Source organism: Bubalus bubalis, chromosome 9, assembly GCF_019923935.1.
Source record: "Bubalus bubalis isolate 160015118507 breed Murrah chromosome 9, NDDB_SH_1, whole genome shotgun sequence".
In the NCBI taxonomy this organism is placed as follows: domain Eukaryota; kingdom Metazoa; phylum Chordata; class Mammalia; order Artiodactyla; family Bovidae; genus Bubalus; species Bubalus bubalis.
This window is the reverse complement of record NC_059165.1, coordinates 50,400,435-50,406,488: the sequence shown is the minus strand read 5'-3', so window position 1 is coordinate 50,406,488 and position 6,054 is coordinate 50,400,435. Positions and strand designations below refer to the sequence as shown.

Genomic DNA, 6,054 nt, shown 5'->3' with positions numbered 1-6,054 from the left:
AACTGTGCGGACATTTTAAACACACTTCTCTACCTTTGGCACTGACCCTCCAAACTCCGATACATTCTGAGGGGGGAAAAATCAACATGACTTCCTACCTGCTGATTCCCAGATGCCCAGGGCCTCCCCTCGATGCTCCTTTGAGGCCCAAAACAAGGCCTGCATGCCTACGCCGCACTGCAGAGGAGCCCAAGGTCCCACAAGGCCCAGGGCAGCAGCTGGGGAGCCACAGGGCCGAGGAAGAGGCAGGAGGAGGGAGAGCGCCCCCGCCACCACCCAGCGGTCCACCACACCCCACGCCCCGACGACACACCCGTTCTTGTTCAGCTTTGGAGCGTCAGTCACTGGGGCCTCTCCAAACTCACGGGCCTGGTCCTGCTGAAGTCCTTCTAGAACATTCCCTCACACCCCTGGGGAATTATCACTAAGAAGCAGCTTCCTGACTCCCACAGGCGGGTTCTGCTCCATGGTTTGAGATTTCCCCGCAGTGGAGGGAGGGGTGGGTGGGAGCAACAGCAAATGTCCAGCAAAGCTGTGTCCTCTCCATTTACCTCTGCCAGCCTTCTTGACTGGGCACCCATATGCGCCTGCTGCTGGGGATACAGCAGTGAACGAGACAACCAGAGAACTCCGCCTTGTGAGGAGGACTCGCTCACACACACACACACGCACACACACACACACAGGTGTGAGGTCTCGAGCTCCTCTTCCAGAATTTCAGCGTCGAGACCACTTCTGAACACAGCCATAATGTGGTAACACTCTCTCAAATACGTCCCGACATGCCCAGGCAAGCCATGGGCCTCTGTCCTGTGGGGAGCAGGAACTGGCACCCCCTGACAAGTCTGGTGACAGATCTTCCAGCAGTTAGAACCGGCACCTCCTTTTACTGACAGGGCAGCCGGGACCAGGTGCCTCCTGGGGGCGTGTCCAAGAAGGCGGCGTGACGCACGCAAGAAGGAGGCGGTGCCCTCTTGTGGCCCACCCTGGAAAGACAGGCTAATTTAGAAAGAAGGACTTCTTTTGTTATTATCAATGACCATTATCTAACATATTTGCATAGGATTCTGCATCTCAAAAGGGGGTTTCCCAGGTGACGCTAGTGGTCAACAACCCGCCTACCAATGCAGAAGACAGAAGAGATGTGGGTTTCATCCCTGGGTGGGGAAGATCCCCTGGAGGAGAGCATGGCAACCCCCTCCAATATTCTTGCCTGGAGAATCCCAAGGACAAGACGAGCCTGGTGGGCTAGTCCATGCGGTCGTAAAGTGAGACACGGCTTAAGTGACTTAGCACATATGTGCACTGCATCTCAAAACACTTCTCATCTCATGATCTCACTTGATCCTTGTTTTAAGAAGGGCACTCCAAAATTGCTACAGGCTATGGTCTGAGGATGCTTTTTGGAGAAGGAAATGGCAACCCACTCCAGTATTCTTGCCTGGAGAATCCCATGGACAAAGGAGCCTGGTGGGCTACAGTCCATGGGGTTGCAAAGAGTCGGACACGAGCGACTAACACATGGTCCAAGGATGAAGACAAAGGAGGTGAAAAGGACGGCTCTGACCCTGAGGGATCCAGCCGGAAGCCGAGAGGAAGACAGTCTAGTCCAGGGAAGGTTGCATGCCTCCAGGAGTCCTACGGGCCTGTCCTACGAGCCTGACCGGCAGCCTGTGCAAGCTAATCTCCTTGCTGTGAAAGGAGAGTAACTAGAAGAGGGGACTCAGGCCTGTCTGGGCATTTCAGACCTAGACAGCCCCGCTCCAGGTCACGGAAGCAGGCAAAATGAAAATCAACCCAGCAGGAAGGGGATTGGTCTGAATTTGCTCCTTCTGTGTAAAATATGGGGATGGCACCCAAGTGGCCTCACTTTGGGGACATCAAGAGCCATGTCGGTTGCACTCCAGTCTGTGGGAGCCTGGAAGAAACCATAGCTATATTAATTTAGAAACTGTCCCCTTTGCCTTAATCCATATACCACTCTAAAATCCCAAAACTGTTTCCTTGGCCTGCTCATGCCACAATTTCTGACAGATGGGTATGCACATCAATTTGTACACCTCCAGTGACAAGGACCTCACCATCTTACCAGCCAGGCCATGTCCTTGATCAGCAGGGATCGTTGGGAAGTCCTTCTCTTGGAGTAAAAGCTCTGTCATTTTCCCTAGCTCCTTTGCTGCCCACGCTAAAAAAGATGCACAACTTGAGAGTTGTGAGTGAAGTTTATTTGGGGCAAAATGAGGACTGCAGCCTGGGAGGCAGCATCTCAGCTCTGAGAGACTGCTCCAAAGCGGCAGTGGGGGAAGGCCAATATACAGGGTTTTGGTGAGGGGGAGTTCAATACCAAGAAATACTCATTTTACAAAAGGTTTTTTTTGTTAGTCATAAGGATCTGATGTCACCATGAAGAGATTTAGTGCTTCTCTAAATATGAGGAGATGCAAGGATTGAGATCATAAAATCTGTTCCAAGACCTGTCCCACCAGATTCCCTGGAGCACAGTGTCTCTCTCTACCCTCAACTCCCTCAGGGATTGTTGAAGGTCAATAGCTGTAGCAGCATGAGTTTAATTTCGGTAGAGGCAGATGGCAAATGCCTTTGTTGTTCAGTCCTTGGTGATGCTCTTGGTAAGTGCCAATTTGTAGTTGACACAGAGATGTACAAACAGTGGCTTTGGCTTCTTTCTTCTCCTCCCAGATAAACATGCCCAGGGCTCCCAGTGGGCCTCTGAGACTGAATTTAAGTTTGTTTCCCTGCCTGCACAATCAAGACCCCTTCTTTGGGGTCAGGACGTCCTTTGAGAGCCTAATAAAAACAATCAACCATCTCCAAGAAAATAGCACTACTCACTACTTTAGGCCCTTTCTTTAATACATGGCACAGTTTCCAGAAAGTGGTTGGCCTTTAGTACTTATTTATGTATTCAACAAATGTTTACAGAGAACCTACCACATGCCAAGCACTGTTTCTGGTGCCCAGGATGGAAGGGTGATTAAAACAAATCTCAGCTCCATGAATTTACAATCTGGAGCAGGAGAGAGACACAAACAAATCAGCCACCACATCTTTAATTTTCTATTGTGACAAATTCAAGGAAGAAAATGGACAGTGGTACAATGAGAAGTGGCAGGATTAGGAGAGCTGTTTTAAATTGGAAGGTCGGGGAGGGCCCTGGGGGGTGGGATGGGGCTGACATTTAAGTAGAGATCTGATGACCAGAAGACACTGGGATGGAAGGGGGTGGGGGTCAGGCAGGAACAAGGATGGGTGTCAAGACTCTGAGGTGAGGGACTTCTCTGATGGTCCAGTGGCTGAGACTTTGGGAGCCCAATGTAGGGGGTCCAAGAACTAGATTCCACATGCTGTAGCTAAGATCAAAGATCCTAGATCCCCTGTGCCACAACTAAGACCCAGCACCACCGAATTAATTAATTAGTTAATTAAAAAAAAAAAAAGACTCAGGCAGAAGGAGACCAGGAAGACTACAGCGTAGAGTGAAGGAGGGTGTATAAGACGTGGTTGGGGAGCACAGGGCCAGGCTGAGTGGATGGTCTGGGTCCCATCTAAGTGCAGTGAAAGATATAGTCAGGTATACATTTGAAAAGATCACTCAAACCGGGGAAGGAAATCAAAACATATTCCCCTCTCATGTTTCCTTATATCTGCATAGAGAAATCCTAGAAAAATACAAAAGAACTTAATAAAGAATGGTTACTTAGAAAAGCAAGACTTCTCATATTTACGTATTATGTTGTTTTGTTTTGACATTTGAATGAACTGAATATTTTACCTGTTAGTTTCTTCTAGCTGCCATAACAAATTATGATAAACTAGGTGACTTAAAACAATAGAAATGTATTCTCTCATAGTTCTAGAGACCAGAAATCCACAATCAAGGTGTTGGCAAGGCCAGGTTCCCTCTTAAGATCCTAGAGGAGTTTGCTCTTGCTTCTTCCATTTTCTGGGGACTCGGAGCATTCCTTGGCTCATGGCTATGTCACTCTGCTCTGCTCTGCCTCCTTCTCTGTGGTCTGACAAATCTCCCCTGTTTGTCTCTTGTAAGAGCATTTATCACCAAATCAGGGCCCACCTGAATAATCCAGTATAATCTTTTTATCTCGAGATCCTTAACTTAATGACATCTGTAAGGATCCCTTTTCCAAATGAGGTCACATTCACAGATTGCAGGAATTACTGTGTGGACTTACCTTTTGGTGTGCCACCATTCAATCCATCACAATGCCTATCCGAAAGATCAAAGTGAACTTTAAAATGGGGCTCTAGCTCTGGGGTGGCAGAGGGACTGCACATTGACAGATAGAGGAAGGAGGTGAAGGGAGGTAGGTACGTATGTGAGCAAGGGTCCACTGGACCCTGGAAGGATCGGAGGCAGGATGGAGTTCAGTTCAGTCCACAGTCTTGTCTGACTCTTTGGGACCCCATGGACTGCAGCATGTCAGGCGTCCCTGTCCATCACCAACTCCCGGAGCTTACTCAAACTCATGTCCATCAAGTTGGTAATGTGATCCAACTAGCTCATCCCCTGTCATCCTCTTCTCCTCCTGCCTTCAATCCTTCCCAGCATCAGGGTCTTTTCAAATGAGTCAGTTCTTTGCACCAGGTGGCCAAAGTATTGGAGTTTCAGCTTCAGCATCAGTCATTCCAATGAATATTCAGGGCTGATTTCCTTTAGGATGAACTGGTTGGATCTTCTTGCAGTCCAAGGGACTCTCAAGAGTCTTCAACACCACAGTTCAAAAGGATCAATTCTTTGGTGCTCAGCTTTCTTTATAGTCCAACTCTCAGATCCATACATGACTACTGGAAAAACCATAGCTTTGACTAGATGGACCTTTGTTGGAAAAGTAATGCCTCTGCTTTTTAATACGCTGTCTAGTTTGCTCATAACTTTTCTTCCAAGGAGCAAGCATCTTTTAATTTCATGGCTGCAGTCACCATCTGCTCTTACAAGAGACACACAGGGGAGATGTGTCAGACCATAGAGAAGGAGGCGGATTTTGGAGCCCCCCAAAATAAGGTCTGTCACTGTTTCCATTGTTTCCTCATCATTTGCCATGAAGTGATGGGACCAGATGGCATGATCTTAGTTTTCTGAATGTTGTTTTCACTCTCCTTAGTTTTCTTAGTTTTCACTCTCCTCTTTCATTTTCATCAAGAGGCTCTTTAGTTCTTTTTTGCTTTCTGCCATAAGATTGGTGTCATCTGCATATCTGAGGTTATTGATATTTCTCCCGACAATCTTGATTCCAGCTTGTGCTTCATCCAGCCTGGCATTTCTCATGATGTACTCCACATATAAGGCAAATAAGCAGGGTGACAATATACAGCCTTGATGTACTCCTTTCCCGATTTGGAGCTAGTCTGTTGTTCCATGTCCAGTTCTAACTGTTGCTTCTTGACCTGCATATAGATTTCTCAGGAGGCAGGTCAGGTGGTCTGGTATTCCCATCTCTTTCAGAATTTTCCACAGTGTGTTGGGATCCACACAGGCAAAGGCTTTGGAATAGTCAATAAAGCAGAAGTAGATGTTTTTCTGGAACTCTCTTGCTTTTTTGATGATCAAACGGATGTTGGGAATTTGATCTCTGGTTCCTCTGCCTTTTCTAAATCCAGCTTGAACATCTGGTATTTCATGGTTCATGTATTGTTGAAGCCTGGCTTGGAGAATTTTGAGCATTACTTTACTAGCGTGTGAGATGAGTGCAATTGTGCAGTAGTTTGAGCATTTTTTGGCATTCCCTTTCTTTGGGATTGGAATGAAAACTGACCTTTTCCAGTCCTGTGGCCACTGCTGAGTTTTCCAAATCTGCTGGCATATTGAGTGCAGCACTTTCACAGCATCATCTTTCAGGATTTGAAATAGCTCTGCTGGAACTCCATCACTTCCACTAGCTTTGTTCCTAGTGATGCTTCCTTAGGCCCTCTTGACTTCACATTCCAGGATGTCTGGCTCTAGGTAAGTGATCACACCATCGTGATTATCTGGGTCTTGAAGATCTTTTTTGTACAGTTCTGTGTATTGTTGCCACCTCT

General features: G+C 47.3%; 1 protein-coding gene across 1 annotated transcript in view; it reads right to left on the bottom strand.

Annotated features, from left to right (window-relative positions):
- The window catches only part of IL17B (interleukin 17B), a 52,824-nt gene that overhangs the window by 43,409 nt on the left and 3,361 nt on the right, over positions 1 to 6,054 (bottom strand). The window lies entirely within an intron of this gene.